The following is a 20,897-nucleotide window of genomic DNA, read 5'->3' on the forward strand; positions in this document are numbered from 1 at the left end:
CATTTTAGTAATAAGTAGGTCCCACGCCCAAGTGTCATTTTAAACCACATTCCACAATGGGACTCGAGATTAGATCAAAATCCTCGAAAAGCGAACGAAGGGTCGTTCTAGACAAAAATTGACGGTACTAACCGCGCTGTCAGAATTTTCATCCGAGTGCATTTTTCAAAATATTGACCAAAGTCAACCATAGGCTAACTTTCAAAGTCAAAAGCGCTAAATGGCCCCAAACTCGTATCGATTGCCTCGATAGTAATGCCAACAATGCTATTAGCCTAATTTAGACATTTTGGAGTTGATGGAATCATCAGAATTTGAATTTGAGGTCTCCTTGACCTAAAACTCGAAAAGTCGCAACTAAACCAACTTAGGCCTTCAAAATACCAAAATGGGCTTGAGACCTCTAAAAATTTAGGCAACACTTCTTTTAGACTAAAAACATCCCCCGAATGCAATGGAGTCATCAGAATTCTATCTAGAGCATCGAATGTTCTAAAGGGGGGAAGGATGTTACACCCCGTACTTTGGTACCTTGGAATGATTCTTAAGCTTCTTAAGTTTCTTAGAAGGCTCTTAAGTTTCTTAGAAGTCGTCATGTGAGTCGGGTAATATATAATGCTATCAAATAATCCTAAGGAAAGGAGAAGGAGATACTCCATAAGAGAGAAGAGTGGAAATAGGGTTATAAGAATTCAGAAGAAGTTGGAGGTTAAGGAGTGAGTCGTAGGACTCAACTTACTTGTGAAAGCTATTACTTGGGAGATTTTACATACTAAGTTACTTGGGTACACGTCGAGCTTAAGTAGCAAGGAATACATAGACTCTTGAAGTAAGACTAGATTACGAGCTCATGAAAGAGAGATAAGGAAATGATGCGCCTACTCAAATGAAGTAGGTGATGCACCTACTTGGAAAAGCAGGTAATGCACCTACTTAGGGTCAAGTAGGTGATGCAGCAGCTTGGATCTTGGGTGGACCCATGCTGCCACGTGGTAGCCAATGATTGGAGGCATGATTAAGGTAGCGCCCTAAGGGCTGCCACATGTCACCCCTAGGGGATGCAATATGGAACCTCCTAAGGATGAATATATATAAGTATGGATGAATAAGGAGTCCTTTTTAGCTTTGGGCAGCCAAAAATGGAGAGCAAAATCGTGAGAACAAGAGAGAGGCAGCCACGGGTTTCATAAGTATATAAAGTTAATCTCCCTTTTTGGTATGGTTTTTACGAAACAAGTATATGACTTTCATATGATTTCAAAGAAGTTCCTATTCTTAAAGCCACTAGGATGGCCAATTTCTCGACTTTCAAAAGATATTTTGTTATGCCCTGATATGCGTGTATGATTCTCAGAAGTTCTATTTTAATATAGTCCATAGTAACTTTCAAAAGGTACTTGATATTACTCTTGTCTCGATTTTGAATAATAGCTCATTTTGATTATTCCATCGAGTCTCAAATATGATTTAAATTGCATATAGTTTCTCACTACTCCACTCGTGGATGCCTCAATGCTTCCTTAACTGAGCCTGGGCCAGGATTTGTTAACACGCGTACCTCTCTACATTGTTTTCCATGCCCCGAATTGAGGGGCAGGTATGACTTATAAATGGGATTTGTGGAGTTATGATGTGCCATATACACATATGATATGATATGATATGATATGACCATTTGACGTGATATGATCTGTTATGAAGATATTCCCTACTATGGAGTTATGATGTGTTGTGGCGTTAGTGATGGGGTGGTGACCATGATTTGTTCACCGAGTCCCATAATGGAGCTGGATATGGCATATGTTTTCTGCATACAATATCTGTGGTTATGAAAAACATTTTGGTATTCTGGGTAGTTTGCTCATTTGTGCACCTTTTGTTCTGGTAATGACTTTACTTATTACAGTCCATGCTTTACATATTCAGTACATTTTCCATACTGACCCCCTTTCTTTGGACGGGGAGGGGGTACTGCGTTTCATGCCTATAGGTACAGATGTTCATTTTAGAGATCCACCAGCTTAGGGTTTCCACTCAGCGATGTTGGAAGTGCTCCACTATTCTGGAGCCTAACTTTTGATACTGGTCATTTGATATATATATATTTATTTGTCCAGGGGTACGGCGGGGGAACTGTCCCGCCATATGTTGCTTTTACTATTCTCAAAGGTCTGTAGATATATGTATATGGGTTATTTGTCAGTTTGTTCAGTTGTAAATGTTTTTATGTTATGGAAGCCTTGTCGGCTTGCGTGCCCTTTCATGATATGGTACGAATGAAACAGACTACACGTGTATGAAAATTTAATCACCCACTGGGTTTATATGTATAGTTCTTATATCTAATAAATACATTTATAGGGGTCCAGGACGGACCCCAGTCGCGGCCCACAGGGTTGGGTCGTGACATACAGGAGTGACCATCACAGATCACACCATGGTCCGTGAGAAGCTCCATGGCCTTGGGTGGTCGTCTGTGGTCCTCCACTTGGGAAATTTTCCTATGCTTAGGGGAGGGGTCACGATAGAAGATTTCAGAGTCTGTTGTCCTCATCGTGGTCCCTTCCTTCCAGGTCTGAGCCTATAAATCTTTACCATGGTTTGTTACCACATTCCTTGATACTTACTACAGACTATGATGGCTTCTATGGTCAACTCCTAGTGTCAGTTTTTGCGACTTTCTGAAATTTTATCCTTTGTTCCTTGGTTTAGTACCTTCAACATTTTCGGGGTCGTACAATATTTCCCCCTTGGGAACATTCGTTCTCGAATAAGAATCCTTACCATAGAAGAGGACATGGCATGAGGACTAGCAACCCAACATGAATACAATGACACTTGAAATAATCAAACATGAGATCTTTAAACTTTAACATAAAACATAACTTTAAAATTCAACTTCATGAATATGCATGCATATGAAGACTTAGGAAAATTTAAACATAAGAGTCTTAAATACTTGAGCATGAATGACTTATTACCTTAGGCTCGAGTAGAGTGAAAGAGATGAGGGTAATATTTCATCACATACGCTTCTATTTCCCATGTAGAACTCTCAACTTGTTGATTCCTCCAAAGGACTTTAACGGATGCAACTTTCTTGTTCCTCAATCTCTTGACTTGTTGGTCTAAAACTTCAATCAGAGCCTCTTCATAGGTCAGATTCTCTTCAACAATCACCATCTCCAAAGGCACTGTGGAACTAGGACCTCCCACACATTTTCTCAACATAGACACATGGAACACTGGATGAACCATGGTCATTTTCAAAGGCAACCCCAACTCATAAGAAACTTTGCCAATATGCATCAAGATTCTATAAGGCCTTACACACCTAGGGCTCAATTTCCCTTTCTTACTAAACCGAACCATGCCATTCATGGGTGAAACTTTCAAATACACCTAATTGTGAACATTAAACTCAAGATCTCTTCTCCTAGTATCGGAATAGGACTTTTGATGACTTTGAGCCTTATTAAACCTTTCTCTAATAATTATCACTTTCTCTAAAGTGTCAAGCACCAAATTGGATCCTAACAAGGTCATCTCACCTACTTCAAACCAACCAACCAGAGATCCACGTTGTATCCCACACAAATCCTCAAACGGCGCCATCTTGATACTTGAGTGGAAGCTATTATTATAGGCAAACTAGATGAGAAGTAGAGATCATCCCAACTACCTTTGAACTCCAACACACAAGCCTTTAACATATACTCTAGTGTTTGAATTGTTCTTTTGACTTGCCCATCTGTTTGAGGATGGAGTGCGGTGCTTAAATTTACCTTAGTACCTAGGCCCATTTGAAATGACCTCCAAAAGTGAGAAGTGAATTGGGTACCATAGTCCAAAATAATGGACAATGGCACACCATGAAACCTCACCAACTCTTGAATATATAACTTGGCATAGTCTTCAGCATTATAAGAAGTCTTGGCAGGTAGGAAGTGAGCCGGCTTAGTCATTTTATTAACAATTACCCAAATTGAATCATGACGCTTCTGCGTGTGAGGCAATAAAACTACAAAATCCATGTTCACATCTTCCCATTTCAAAGTAGATATTTCGATGTCTTATGCTAGGCCACCCGGCCTTTGGTGTTTGGCCTTCACTTGTTAGCAATTCAGACATTTGGACACGAACCTTGCCATGTTCTTTTTCATGTCACCCTACAAATAGAGCTCCTTTAAGTCTCGGTACATTTTCATAGAATCGGGATGAATGGAGTATGAAGAATTATGAGCCTCTTCCAAGATCAAACTCCTTAAGCCATCCATATCTGAAATACCTAACTGACCTTGGTATTATAACACCCCATCTCCCCCTTGTGAAAAGGCCTCTACCTTCTTCTCCTTCACCAACCTCTTTAACTCCACTAATGTTGGTCGAGGTCTTGCTTTGACTTGACATCCACCGCTAAGGAGGATTCGGACCCATTTTGAACAACCATACCATAACCATTAGTACCACTTAACTTTACCCTTAACCTAGCCAACCAGTGAACATCTTTCACCAACTCCCTCTTGACTTCAACTATATTAGCCACACTTCCCATAGACACTCTACTAAGTGTATCGACAACCACATTAGCTCTACCCCAGTGATAATGCACACTTATATCATAGTCCTTGATGAGTTCTATCCACCTCCTTTGCCTTGGATTAAGGTTCTTTTGGGTGAACACATATTGGAGACTTTTATGGTCGGTGAAAACATCTACATGTACCCCATAGAGGTAATGCCGCCAAATCATCGAAGAAAAATCAACGGCCGCTAACTCAAGATCATAGATAGGGTAGTTACGTTCATGCACCTTCAATTGCCTAGAAGCATAAGCTATAACTTTGCCATTCTCCATCAAGAAACAACCCAACCCAATCTTTAAAGCGTCACAATAAATAATAAACCCTTCTAATCCTACTAGTAGAGTCAAAATAGGGGAGGACGTAAGTCTATCCTTCAAAGTTTGGAAACTCTTATCACACTCATCCGTCCATAAGAATTTTGCATTCTTCTGAGTCAACTTCATCATAGGATATGAGATGGAGCAGAATTCTTCAACAAACCTTCTATTATAACCATCTAGACCTAAAAAGCTCCTAATGTTTGATGGAGACAATACTCTAGGACAATTTTTGACCGCCTCCAATTTCTTAGGATCAACCTTGATTACATCACCGGACAATATGTAACCATGCAAAGACACCTCTTTCAACCAAAATTCGCACTTGCTAAATTTTGCAAACAATTGCCTATCCCTCTAAGTTTTAAGCACGACCCTCAAATGGTTCTTATGCTCTTTCTCACCCTGAAAGTAGATCAAGATGTCATCAATGAAGACAACAACAAAGGAATAAAGGTAGGGTTTGAACACACTATTTATTAGGTCCATAAATACCACTAGTGTATTCATCAACCAAAAAACTCATCATTACAAACTCAAAGTATCCATACCTTGCTTGCAAAGTCGTCTTGGGAATGTCACATTCCCTCACCCTTTGTTGGTGATAGCCAGATTGAAGGTCGATCTTAGAGAAGTGACTTATCCCTTGCAATTGATCAAATAGGTTATTTATTTTAGGGATACTTGTTCTTATGGTCACTTTGTTAAATTGACAGTAGTCTATGCATATTTGAAGTGACCCATCCTTCTTCCTTACAAATAGCATGGGAGCACCCTATGGTGAAATACCTGGTCTTATGAATCCTTTTTCTAGCAAGTTCTTAAATTGTTCATTCAACTCCTTTAATTCCGTCGGGGCCATTTGGTAAGGAGGAATAGAGATAGGTTGGGTATCGGAGAGGAGATCAACACCAAAATCAATAGGTTGGGTATTGGAGAGGAGATCAATACCAAAATCAACTTCCCTTTTGGGAGGGATAATAGGAAGGTCATCGATGAAAATATCGGGGAACTCATTTACTATGGGAATCGACTCAAGAGGTGGACTTTAGGATTCAACATCCCTAACCCTCACAATGTGATAGATGTAACCCTTAGAAATAAACTTCTGGGCCTTAAGACAAGAAATGAACTTACCCTTCACTACCATAGCACGACCCTCCCATTCAAGGATGGACTCATTTGGGAATTGAAACTTGACATGATGAATCCTAAAATCTATGGAAGCATAATATGCATATAACCAATCCATCCCAAGTATAACATCGATATCTACCATGTCAAGCTCTATGAGATCACAAGGGACAACTTTATACAAGATGGACACGGGACAACCCTTATAGACTTTTCTAGTCATGACCGCCTCACTAAGAGTGGTAGACACCTAATAAGGCTCTACTTACATTTTGGGCAATATATCAAACCTATTGTCTATGAATGGAGTAACAATCGACAAGTTTTCACTAGGATCTAACAATTCATATAGATAAAAAGTAATGACCTTTAACATACCGGTAATAACATTTGGTGCTTCCTCAACTTTTTGCCTCCCATGCAAAGCATCGAAGAGGTTGGTGCATTGTCCACCTCCTTGAGCTTGTTGACCATGAGCATTTTGTCCTTGAGGCCTACCACAAACACCACCTCTAGAATCCCGAGCATGATGACCCAGCTTGCAATATTTAAAGCATACATTGGAGCCCGCCAAGCACTTCCTTTTATAGTTCCTCTCATAGTTCTTGCAAGGGGGGAAATCTCGAGCCCCAATAGTTTCTCTTGGGACCATAGGACTAGTAGCCTTGTCCTTGTTGAACTTAAGAAGATGAGTAGTGTTGGAACCTTATCCCACAAACTATTTCCCACCTTGGACCTTGCCATTGTTACCATAATCAAACCTTTGAGAGTTGAACCCTCCACCATCAGCTCTATCCTTCTTGAACTCTCTTTATGTCTCCCTCAACTTCTCTACTTCAATTTTCTTTATGTAAGTCACTAACTGATAGATGTCCATCTCCTTGACCAATATGGTCGTCTTGCATTCCTTGTACACCAAGATTGAGACACCGAAAATGAACTTTCTCATCTTTGCTCGGGGGTCGGAAACTATGAAGGGAGCATAATTTGACAAATTAATGAATTTGAGGGCATACTCCCTCACACACATACTCCCTTGACGAAGGTTGATGAAATCTTGAGTTTTGGCCTCCCTTATTTCCAATGGAAAAAAGCGGTACAGGAAGGTACCCTTGACCTCTTTCCATCCTATCGACCCCATTTCTTCATCTCTATCAACAACCCATTGTTCTTACCAAACTCGTGCCACACTTTTGAGTTAATAGGCTGCTAGCTTGGCCTTCTCATTTGGAGTCATACCCATGATAGCCACAATCTGGCACACTCCATCAATGAACTTCATAGTGTTCTCATCTATTTTAGAACCATCAAATTCGGGCAGATTCATTCTTTGGAAATCTTGAATCCTAGAGGCCGGATTTTGTACTTGGGGAGGAGGAACACCTTTATTCTCTTAGTTGGCTACGTCTTGTGCCAACAATGTGATGATATTGCAAAACTCCGCATGGGTTACCATTTTCTCATGATATGGGGCATCGAGAACCATAGGAGCTTGGTCTGCATCTTCATTTCTCTTGGAGGTGCTCTTCCTTGAGGCATTATATATAGAATATAAAATGAGTCATTGGTTGGAGGAATACTTAGAACACTCTAAGGCACGACATTAATTTCAAATAAGTGAAAACCTACCTAAACATCCCATAGTCTCCTATTCATAGTTTTGGTGCACTTCACAACCATGAACAACACCTTATTTGACGTGGCACGTTAGACTCTGAGGACCATTTCAAAAGCCTAGGACCTAGATGTGACACAATGAATGAAGCACTCAGAGATACCTCACCCAAGCCTCTTAGCATTCATCGAGCATTTTATTGGTAATGATAGTCAAAACAAGCAGAACATAAGAAATAATGGTACTAAGGGATTTGACTTACCATAGGAATCAAAGTCAACATAACATCGTACATTTATCCAACCATACCTTCTAATTTAAAGACTTGGCGGGGGCTCTATACATGACATAAGCTAGATAGGTAGGAGTGTTATTCATGAAACATGGGAACTTAAACTTAGCCATGGGGAGGAGAGTGTGGAGCGACGTCGGTCCCTAAATGGTGATATCATGTAGGCAAAAGTATGCGTTAGTACTTTGAATCTACTAAGTATGTGAGTATGCTATTCAATGAAAAACATAAGGAAGACATTTATAAGAAATATGCATAAGTGAATGCATGCATGAGAAATAATCATATGAAACCTTAAAATATTTATTTTGTGGGAAGATGATCATAACCAACATTTGAGACCATGCGAGCTATTAAATAGAATCCAACATAACCCCCTACGTTGGCATGTGGAGACTACTTGCCGGGTAGAACTCCATCAACCTTAATCATTTCTTTAACTTTAACTTTAATGGCTAATCGTGGATCCACTAGCCTAAACAACCTACAAAGGCTACTATGTTAGCGCATAGTTAATACAACATGAAACTTACTTAAGGACCCCTTAGGTTGAATCCTCATCTATATCCTACATTCGGTGCTAGGTCAATCCTATGGAATACATTTCAATATCATACTAGCAAAGACATTCATATAACTTAAACATCAAACCATCATTTGGTGGAATAGTTCATTAAAACCTTTCATTTGATTCAAGATGTGAGAAGTTTCCTTTAACATCGAATCCTTTCTTTGGCTAAGAAGCCCTATCAACATCATTCAATCATTTCATATGACTGCCTTAACATAAAACATTTGCTTCATAAACTTTCATTCGGAGTCATGCTTTAATCTCAACTTTACTTTAACATAAGAAAACTAGGTGAGTTCATTTCATAAAACCTTCAATTGCATTTAAGGAATTCTTGCATGCATTAGAGTGATGGAAATGCATCAAATACACATTTTAAAACAACCAACCTTATACACCTTAAAACCACTTTCAATCCTTCATATAGGCACTTTAATAAATCATTGTTTTCATAAAAATAAGAGTCAATATACATCAATATTAGGGAATAAACTTGAAATATATCATAATCCATTCATTTAGAGTCATCATGTAAAAGCCCATAAGAATTCATCATTTAGAATTTAAAACAATAAGTTATTATGAAGCAGCTCATAAAAATCAACAAGGAAATCATAAGCATACTCAGATTCAGTACCCCTGAAGACCAGTGGTTTCAACTTCAAGAACTTAACAAAGACATCATGCTGGTCACTCCTCATTACCAGACGTATAGTCAATTGAGGAAATATGCTTTTTCCCAAGGGTGCCATCATGCGGGGAGCCACAACAGCTTCATGTTGTAATCTTGGTATATGAGGTGCTCCGAGAGCTTATCCCTGATCGGATAACCTATTGAGATAGGTGAGAACCTGGTGGATCATCTTTGGAGTAGGCTGGGGTGGTGTTTCTCTCTCATGAACCTACTCATTCTCTACCTCAACATCATCTCTAGCTACCTCATCAGTCGGTGGAGGGGTCGTTGTTCTTTCCTTGGCTGGCCCAACTGCCTGGACCCTGCCCCTGGTGGGCTTTCTCTTGCGACCTCTACCACGGCCTCTCATTTCTACTCCTCATTTGCCTACAGCCCCAACGGATGGCTTAGGTGCTCTTGTTGCTCTAGTTCTAACTATTTGTGAAAGTAAAGTGAAGAAGGTCAGATGCCAATTTGTATCACCTAGATACCAATTGGATTCAAGTAATAGCATAAAAGAAAGAAAGAATAGAGTTTTCCTAAAGTCCTGTAGCCTCTCGAAGAAAAGTAAAGGCGTCCCCGTACCATTCCGCAAGACTCTACTAGATTTGTCCTAGTGTGATGAGATCACTAAACCTAAGGTTCTGATACCAAGTTTGTCACAACCCAAAATGGGCCATGAGTGGCACCCATACTTAACCTCCTAGATGGGAGAACCAACGATATAAGTCCCAACTTACATTAATGATTCAACTTATAAACCACGATAATGATGCGGAAGCTCAACCTTATTAAATTCAGAAATAACAAAATCCACTAAAATCTATTACGTAACGTTTCCCAAAATCTGAAAGTTATTACAGAAGGACCTCTAAATTCTAAAACTAAGTCTGAAAATGTCAACACCAGAATAAATAAATAACAAAATATGTCCAAAAACTAAGGACACCATGCCATGACCGAGAGAATCCATCATGAGCTAGAACGATAGCTCACCCTAAAATCTTATAAACTGGAAACTGACTAGAGATGAGGTCTAGTTGAAGTCGGTGGAACACTCGCTGCACTCCACAAAATAAAACAAAGAAAAATACAAGTAAGGTCAGTACAGGATTAAGTAGATATCATCAGCCGACTCAAAATAGAAATCATTATGCATAAAGTAGTAGCGGGAAATCAACCATAGCACTTAACAGGTGGAAACCAACAAGATCAAGACCAAGTGACCACACAATGAACAATTACACATGACAACTCAGGCCTCCACATCACGCTCGTTTGGAAAATGAGTTATTGGAGATTGGGTAGCATTAAGTCATTTTAAGTTGTTCTCCTTTAATATTATTGTGCTGGAACGTGACACTCGATCCAATAATACCGTGTCAAGAATGTGACACCCGATCCAATAATATCATATCAGCTCGTGACACCCGATCCAAATATACCATGTCAGAACATGACACCCAATCCAAATATACCGTGTCGGAATGTGACACCCGATCCAAATATATCATGTCAGAACATGACACTCGATTCAAATATACCGTATCGGAATGTGACACCCGATCCAAATATACTTAATTTATCATTCTTTATTATTACTTTCCACTTTATTAATAATATTTCATCAAGCCTTTTTTATTCAAGGCATCACTTTTGATGGGGCAAATTAAAGATTATGGATTTTATGGTCTTGGGATTTCAGACCAATCACAACAACATACCAACCATCCAAACCACAATAATTAAATGAATGGTAAACTTCACATATTACTCAATGACTATCAATCGCTATTAAGAGTCTATCTATGATATAGAATAAAACCACAACCTACCTCAACCAAAAAACCGAAGTAAAGCAAGCTAATCCACCAATGTCTTTTCTTTCTTCAATGCCTCAGATCATTTTCAATCTATTAAATATATAATATTTATAAGTAAACTAATATGTAGACACCAATATTATATATATGTTTAACCTAGACCCAATAACTCACCCAATTCTATAATCAATTTCTTGAAATCTCAAGACTAGGGTTAAGTCTTAATTCCGTCAAATCACATAAATTTAATGGTATTCATAGAATACAATACACATAATATTTAATTGCTTATACTAATATACCGAAACTTGAATTATAATATGATAAAAAAAATAATAACCAAAATTGAATCCAACTGATTACGAGACCAGTGGCAACAACCATGAATGCAAATCGATCCTTACCTATATAACAATATAACCAAAACTTAAAAAAAATAAAAAAATAAAAATAAAAAAATAAACAACAACTTAGATGCAGATGTGAAGCAATAAACTAATTATGTCGTCCATCATCTCTCAATCATTAATTAATCATAACCAATAATTTGTCTCAAAACCTTAAGAATCCACATAGTACGGTGATAGCGGCAACATCAAGTCGAAAGATTATGTATACTCCCTATCCTCTAAGTAACAAAATACATAAAATAGTATTAAAGATTAAAGCCCCCCCAACCATCAATATGTCTAAAACGAATTGGAACTTGATTAAGTTTTACCTGTAGTGACTGCTCTATGTTTGATGCCGGCAGGTAATTTTCTGCCCTTGTTTGTTTTCTTTTAAATAATTAGGGAAACTAATTATGAATTAATAAATAAATAATAGTTAAATCCCACAACTTATTTTAATAAATATGGAACAAGTGGTATAACATATTAACTAAATTATCAATTTAGTCCACTAATTAAATTAATTATATAAACTTACCCCACAACTAAATAATTGTAGTTATCGACTAGTCCAAATACCCATTAACAATTTATGGTATGAGTCTTTTATGAAATAAAAGTTCTAGTTCTCAAAATGACCTAATGGATCATTACAAAAATGAAAGACAAAGATAAAATCATTAGAGTAAAACTAATGAGATACGGTCCTGAAGACCAAGAAGAATATCAAAACAAGATTAAAGAATTATTAAGTCTTAGTGTTACGACCCAACTCCGTAGGCTATGACTGGTGCCCGATTTGGGCACCCATACGTACCCTAAGCCCCACCGAGCATGTTAGCAGAATAAACAAATGTAGAAGTCAAAAGAGACCGCTAGAGAGCGCACAAAAATAAGTGTAGCATATGAAGGTCGTTAAGACCGTCACAGAACACAAGCCCAAAACATATATATATAACCTACATCACAAGTCTACAGACCTCTACAGAATGATAGCCTAGTCATATGATGGGACAGGGCCCCGTCGTAACCTTAACCAACATGTACAAAGGTACAACAGAAAAGTTAGTATCAAAATAAGGCTCCGGACAAAGGACCACTGCCAACCAACAGAGTGGATGTCCTAGGCGAGCAGATCAGCAAACCGAGTGTCTGTACCTGCGGGCATGAAATACAGCCCCCCCCCCCAAAAAAAAAGAGGATCAGTACGGAAAATATACCAAGTATGTAAAGCATGGATTGTATTAAGTAAAGTCATTACCAGAGCAGAATGTGCAAAAATGAGCAAAGTATCCAGAAATATCAAAATGCTTATCATAACCACAGATAAGGTACGCAGAAAAATATATGCCATATTTGGCCCCATTATGGGACTCGGTGAATAAATCGTGGTTGTTGCCCTATTACCGGCGCCCCAGCACATCGTAACTTTAGAGTAGGGAATATCTCTATAACAGATCATATCATATCAGATGGTCATATCAGATCATATCATATCATATATGTACATGGAACATCATAACTCCATAAATCTCATGTACAGGTCGTACCTGCCCCCTCACATTGGGGCACGGCGAACAATGCAGAAAAGTACGTATGAAAAAAATCCTGGCCCGGGCTCATCGAAGGAAGTATTGAGGCATCCACAAGTGGAGTAGTGAGAAACTATATGCAATTTAAATCATATTTGGGACTCGATGGAATAATCAAAATGAGCTATCATTCAAAATCAAGAAAAGAGTCATATCAAGTACCTTTTGAAAGTTACTATGGGTTATATCAAAATAGAACTTTTAGGAATCATATACACATATCAAGGCATAACAAATATCTTTTGGAAAATCAAGAAGTTGGCCATCCTAGCGGCTCTATGAATAGGAACTTCCTTGGAATCATATAAAAGTCATATACTTGCTTCATAAAAACCATGTCAACAAGGAAGATTAGCTTTACATATTTGTGCCAAAAACATGCCAAAAGAAGGAAACGTTAGCTTTACATACCTCTTACGGATTACTCTTAACACGTTCGCCTCGTCATCTCTTGAACCTATTTAACATTAAATCAAGCGAGCATCCACAACCCTAGACTTTCCAGTGTCTTAAGTTACACACGATTATTCATAGAACTCATTTCCTTGCTCGTCTTCTCGACTAGTTCTTTAGCTAGTTAAGGGGTTAACGAAAATGGGGCATCACCTCCCCTATAACATGCCCTATCCGAATTTCCAATTAGATCCCTAATCACTACATCCAACCAAAAAAAACAACTTGCAGCTCATATACAACTGAAGCATGGCAACATTACACAACATAAGCTCCAAAAAACTTGCTGAAAATTACGATACCAAAATAGGGTTTCTAGTCTTTATTTCGCAAAACCTTTAATTATACGAAACGAGGGGTCATGTGGATGAAACCATCAGCCACCACACCTACTTTAGAATAATTTTAGTCCATGAAACACACCACCACACACCTGCAGCAGCACACCACAAGCACAACACCTTGCCTTGACTACAATTTAACTATAGCGACTCCATTTAGTTTGTTTCGAACGTCAAGCCCCTATATGGAATTTTTATACTTAAATACATATAAAAGGCGTAATACACTCCCTAAACACACCATAAACTTCAAGTTGAAAGTAAATACCTCACCTTACCCGAAATTGGCCAAAACTTGCCAAAAGTCGCCTTGGAAGTTCGTCTAGCGCGACTGAAATGTCGCGGCTGTTTTTTGTCCGCTTGGTACTGATACAAACCTTAAATTTATATTATTAACACCCTAATAACATGTTCAAACCCTTAAAAAACTTGGGAGAAGAGAACCAAGCCATACCTTGCTAAAACTTATCTCGAAAGTTCTCTTAACATGCTGAAAATTAGCGGACTGTTCCTATCTCTTCCTTGCTTCCCCAACATGAAATTTTACGGTATTAAAAACCTCTATACCACCGTAGGATACCTTAAATAATTAATTTACGGAGAAAAAATTGGGGCCTTACTTTGCATGGGAGAGAACCCGTAGCTAGTCTCTCTAGCTCCTCTAGTTTTCTCTCAAAATTTGGCTAAGGAATAGATGCTGAAATGAGATATTACTCATCCTAACACACATACATACCCTTTATTAGGAGGTGACACGTGGTATCCCCCTAGGGGTGACACGTTGCATCCCCCTAGGGTGCCACCTCACGCCATGTAGCCTTCCATATGCTGCCACATGGCAGTGGGGACCACCTTAAGTAGGTGTGTCACCTACTTGACCCTAAGTAGGTGCATCACCTGCTTGTCCAAGTAGGTACATCACCTACTTTCTTCGAGTAGGCACGTCGTTTCCTTATTTCTCTTTCGTGAGATCGTAATCTCGTCTCACTTCAAGAGCCTATGTATTCCTTGCTACTTAAGCTCGACGTGTACTCAAGTAGCTTAGTATGTAAAATGTCCCAAGTAATAGCTTTCACAAGTAGGTCGAGTCCTATGACTCACTACTTAACCTTCAACTTCTTCCGGATTCTTATAACCCTATTTCCAATCTTCTCTTTTATGGAGTATCTCCTTTTCCTTTTCTTAGGATTATTTGATAGCATTATAGATTACCCGATTCACATGACGACTTCTAAGAAACTTAAGAGCCTTCCTAGAAACTTAAGAATCTTAAGAAGCGTCTCAAGATACCAAAGTACGGGGTGTAACACTTAGAATAATAAGACCTAGTAACTCCCCTCATAGTTCACCAACCTTTATGGTTAGAAACCATGCAGAGATAGTACGAAATAAACCAAGGATGGTTATTAATTATAAAAAATTAAATGATAATACTATATTTGATGGATATTTCCTACCACATAAAGAAAGTCTAATTAATAGAACTACTAACAAAAAGATATTTTCTAAGTTTAATTGTAAAAGCGGATTTTGGCAGATAAAAATGAATAGAGATAGTATTCAATATACTGTCTTCTCAACCCCTTAAGGACGGTATGAATGGTTAGTCATGCCATTTGGATTAAAAATGCCCCATAGATATTACAAAGCAAAACGGATAATATCTTTAAAGATTATGATTATATATTTGTCTACATTGATGATATTTTAGTTTTATCCGATAGTTTTGAAGAACACTTGACACACCTAAATAAATTTACAAACTTATGTTTAGAAAATGGATTGACACTTTCTAAAAAGAAAGCAAGCCTAATAAAAAATGAAATAGAATTTTTGGGTATGATAATTGATGGAAATGGTATAAAGCTACAAAGTCATATAGTCGAAAAGATATCTGTTTTTCTAAATAAATTAACTGATAAAAAGCAAGTACAAAGCTTTTTAGGAATTTTTAATTATGCTTCAAATTATATTCAGAATTTGGCTGAATTAAGAAAATCATTTCAGAAATTATTAAAAAAGGATCAAAGTTTTGAATTTAATAAAGTCTTAATGAAAAAAGTAAAAAATATTAAATATATTTGTAAAGAGCTACCAAAATTACAATTATCAAAGGATAGTGATGATTTAATCATAGAAACAGACGCTTCAGAACAATCTTGGAGCGGTGTATTAAAAAAGATAGACTATGATCTTAATAAAAATAAGATAGGAGAAAGTTTATGTAGATATTGTTCTGGAACCTTTTCAGATACACAAACTAGATATCATATTAATGAAAAAGAATTGTTAGTCGTAGTAAAAAGTTTTCAAAATTTATATTACTTCTTACTACCAAAATTATTTACTCTCAGAACTGATAATACACAAGTAAAAGCTTTTGTTCATAATAATCTTTTGTCAAAACCAGAATATAAACAATTTATTAGATGGCAAATTCTATTATCCGAATATTCCTTCGATATCAAAATTGTTCGAACTAACAAAGATATTGCAGCAGATTTTCTCACCAGAGATGGAAGATATTAAAAACCATATGCAAGATATCGATAAAGGTTTCAAAGATATTCAAACGGCAGTTTCTGATATTATCGAAATAGCTAATTTCGATTGTGAACAACTAATTGCTGACAAATTAATCAGCATATGTGCCTAGATAAAGTCCAAAATTGGACAATGCAATGATTTTTATGATATTATTAATAGCTTGATAAAAGCACAAAAGGATGATAATACCTCGATAACTACGCAGGGACAAGATAAGTATAAAAAAATATCTTTTAGACCCCAATTGCCTCAAAAAGGAGTTACTTTGGGATCTAAAGAAAAAATCAATAAGCTACTTCAAGCCATCGGAGATCAAGAACAGATAATAAGAGATTTGTTTTCTCTCAAAACTACTCCCAACAGATACATTTATTTTACGGAAATATATCCTCGGATCAATTACCTACAAGATTCATCTCCACAAGAAATTACATATTGGTACGATTTTGGAGCCATAAATTCTATTTATCTTGCTTCTCCAAATTTTCTACAAATTAGTAGATTACCGTCATGGGTATAAGACGAAGTAAAAGATTGTTATCTGAATAACCCAATGATTACCTAAAAGATATTTTGGTCCTTAAATTTATTTCTGCTAGACCAAATTTTTATAAAGATGAAATGTCACGACCCAATCTCGTAGGCCATGACAGGTGCCCGAATTGGACACTCGCGTATACCCCTACTACTATATGTGAACCTATCCCCTGTTTATGTTATAATGTATCGATAGGCAAGATAACATATGAGCCAACGAGGCCATCACAAAATATAGGAACAACCATACACACATACATATACAACCCACATACATATCCACAAACCTCTAAGAGTAAGAACAGCAACATAAGGAGGGACAAGGCCCCTGCCGTACCCATGAACAATTAAATATACACATCGAGGGTTGATACCAATACTAGGCTCCGACATTATGGAGCTCTTCTGAACTGCTGAGTGGAACTCCTACGTTGTTGGATCCCCAAAGTGTGCATTTGTACCTGTGGGCATCAACGCAGTCCCCTCGAGAAAGGGGGTCAGTACGACTTATGTACTGAGTATATAAGCATAAACATCATAAGGAAATTACAGTTGGTATAGGGATGCAGGGGAAAGTATGACATCTAATCATTTACTGTACTTGTAGCTTATAACATAAAGTCGTACATACTATCATCACGTACTATACCCGGCTCGTTCGGGGACTTGGTGTAACAACTATATCACTCTATTATCATAAGCATCTATATACTATTAGTGCTATCTCATATAACAATGCCGAGGAATGTACGTCCCGATCTATATACCATATAGTAATGCCGAGAAATGTTCGGTCCGATCCACATATCATATAGTAATGCCGAGGAGCATTCGGCCTGATTCATATATTATAAAGTAATACCAAAGAACGTTAGGCCTGATCCATATATTATATAGTAATACCAAAAAATGTTCGGCCAGATCCATATATTATATAGTAATACCGAGGAACGTTCGGCCCGATCCATATATTATATAGTAATGCTGAGGAACGTTCGGCCCGATCCAGATATCATATAGTAATACCGAGGAACATTCGGCCCAATCCATATATTATATATACATACGTACCAGACCCTCTAGTGTGTAACCATATGCATTTTCAATTGTATTTGAGACTCGATGGATTACTCAAAATATGTTATCATTCAAAAACCAAGACAAGAGTCATATCAAGTACCTTTTGATTGCCACTATGGATTAGGTCAAAATGGAACTTTTGGAATTATATTCCCGTATCAGGTCATCATCAAATATCTTTTGGGAATCAAGAAGTTGGTTATCCTAGTGGCTTTAAAAAGAGGAACTTTCTTGGAATCATATACATTTCATCTATTTGTCTCATAAGATCATGCCAAAAAGAAAGGAAGATTAGCTTTACATACTTACTACTTCCCAATGTATAGAAAAACTCGAGAAGCAATAGCTCAATTATTGTAAGAGTATCAACATTAGAGGATGAGTAAGAAACACATAGGAATGAAGTCACCTCCGAGATTGTATCATCTTTTACGTACATCTAGGACATGCCAAAAGAAGAGAAAGGGTAGGCCTTATATACTCTCTACTCTCCCTCATGGAGTCATCATATACATATATCATCATATACTTGTGTCGATACATGTCAAAAGGAAAGAAGGGTATCTTTACATACTTATGCCAAAAACATGCCAAAAGAAAAGAGGTAGCTTCACATACCTCTTACGGATTAGTCTTACACGTTCGCCTCATCGTCTCTTGAATCTATTTAACATGAAAGTAATACAAAGGTTAATGAAATTTCACTTTCCAATTCCAACTCTACAACCAAGTCTCCATAGAGGTCATTTCCTTGTCCATTTTCCTCAACTAGTTCATTACTAGTTTCTAAGTTACCGAAAATCGGGCAGCATCACCACTATAACTTCAACATCACCGAGATTTCAAATTAGCCACCATGTCAAAAACCATACCAAAAAAAACCCATCAGCATATATAAAATGTAAATCATTTCAACATTACTCAATACAACTCCAAACCACTAGCTCAAAACTACGATATCAAAATAGAGTTTTTAACCTTTATTTCATAAAATCTTTAACCATACCAAATGGATGGTCGTGTGGCTGCAACCAGAAGCTTACACACCCTTGTTAAAACAGTTTGAATCCCTGAAACACGCAACCCAACCAGTTGCACCTGCAGCACCACAACGAGAACCCACTACTCGACTTCGATTTAACGCTAGCGACATCAATTTAGTTTGTTTCTAACGTCAAGGATCCTTATGAAATTCTTCCACTTCTAGCCTCATTTAAGACATTTAATATACCCCATAACAACATCATAAACTTCAATTTGAAAGGGAAAGCCTTACCTTGTCCGAAACTCACCAAAACTTCCCTCGGAAGTTCCTTTAGAGCGCCTAAAACTTTGTGGCTGTTTGATAATGTTTTGGGCTGATCCAAATCATAAATTTTCATTACTAACACCTTAATAACATCGTGGTGCACCCTAGGTAATTAATTCGCGGAACAAAATTGGAGACTTACCTTTTTTTTTCCTCCAAAACCGAAGCTCTCTCTTCTCTCTAGCTCAAGTTTCTCTTCTCTTTTCTTCTAGACTTTTCTTGAATTTTTTTGGATAAAAAGAAACTTAAAGGATAAGGATGACTTAAAAGTCTTCAAACACATCTATATATAGGCCACCTTAAGGGGTGACACATGTCAACCCCTAAGTGGTGACACATTTCAAGCCCTTATAGGGCCAACGCATCACCCCTCCACTTAAGAGCTGCCACATGGCATGTGGGTCCCACCCCCTTACTGCAGCTGCTGCCACGTGGCACTCCCTCATACTTCCATGTGGCACTCTCTCATGGGCTGCCACGTGTCTCTTTCTTTTCCTCCTCGTGGATTCGTAATCTTGTCTTGCTTTACAAACCTATGTAATCCTTTACTACGTAACCTTGGTATGTACTCAAGTAGCTTAAGTATGTAAGATTTTCAAATTAGTATCTTACGTAAGTAATTATGTCCTATGACTCATTACTTAGCCTCCAATTCCTTCTGGATTCTCATAACCACATTTCCAATCTTCCCTTCTATGGGGTGCCACATTGTCCCTTCCTTAGAGTTGTTTGATAGCGTCATAGATTATCCGGCTCACATGAAAACTTATATGAAGCTTATGATCCTTTCAAGAAACTTGAGAAGTTTAAATAAAAACTTAAGAAGCTTAAGAGGTTCAAGAAACTTAAGAAGCTTAAGAAGCTTGAGAACCTTCCAAGAAACTCAAAAACCTCTCAAGATACAAAAGTCTTTCAAGGTACAAAAGTACGGGGTGTAACATCCTTCCCCCCTTTAGAGCATTCATCCTCGAATGTGAACCAAAACCTTCCTCCGGATCTTATACCAACTATATGGAGAGTTTCTCTGTCCCATTGCCATAACATATACTTTCATTGAGAAATCAATATCAGAGTTCCAAAGGTTAGAATTACTTGTAGACATAAGAAATAGGTATGGATACTTGAGTTTTGTTTCCTATTTCACTTCCCAGGGGGTCACCTATCCTAGTACTACTCTTACCAAACACGCTTAACTTCAGAGTTCTGATGGGATCTGGTGCATTAGTGTTGGCATGATCACATCCATCCCTTATGGAATCTCGTTTGAAGTTTAAGCTTTCCTATTTACATATGATAGCGTCAGTTGTTTTTCTCTTACACTTGTATTTCTATTGTCCGCTTTCCCTCTTTTTAGGGTGTACCCATGTCATCCTCTTATTTATTTTCAACTATTCATATGCATATGATTTTGTACCAATATATTTGACATACTACACCTTCAGTTCGTAGCTATCTATTCTTTTTTTCGTCTAATACTCGTACTTAATTGATCACGTCTATCTTGAGTGCTCCATGTAGTAGTCTTTCTATTCTTGAGTCATAAACAACTTATCTTATCCTCTAATAATAGTTGAGGGTTCTGTACTTTTCAATAAGAATGAAACTCTATCATCAGGCATTTGCCCCTCAACGTGA

The 20,897-nt window shown here is 37.6% G+C and overlaps 1 pseudogene; it reads right to left on the reverse strand.

Annotated features, from left to right (window-relative positions):
- Positions 1 to 20,387: 20,387 nt before the first annotated feature.
- On the reverse strand, positions 20,388 to 20,506 carry LOC129881217 (5S ribosomal RNA; annotated as a pseudogene).
- Positions 20,507 to 20,897: the final 391 nt, after the last annotated feature.

Source organism: Solanum dulcamara, chromosome 2 (assembly GCF_947179165.1).
Source record: "Solanum dulcamara chromosome 2, daSolDulc1.2, whole genome shotgun sequence".
In the NCBI taxonomy this organism is placed as follows: Eukaryota; Viridiplantae; Streptophyta; class Magnoliopsida; order Solanales; family Solanaceae; genus Solanum; species Solanum dulcamara.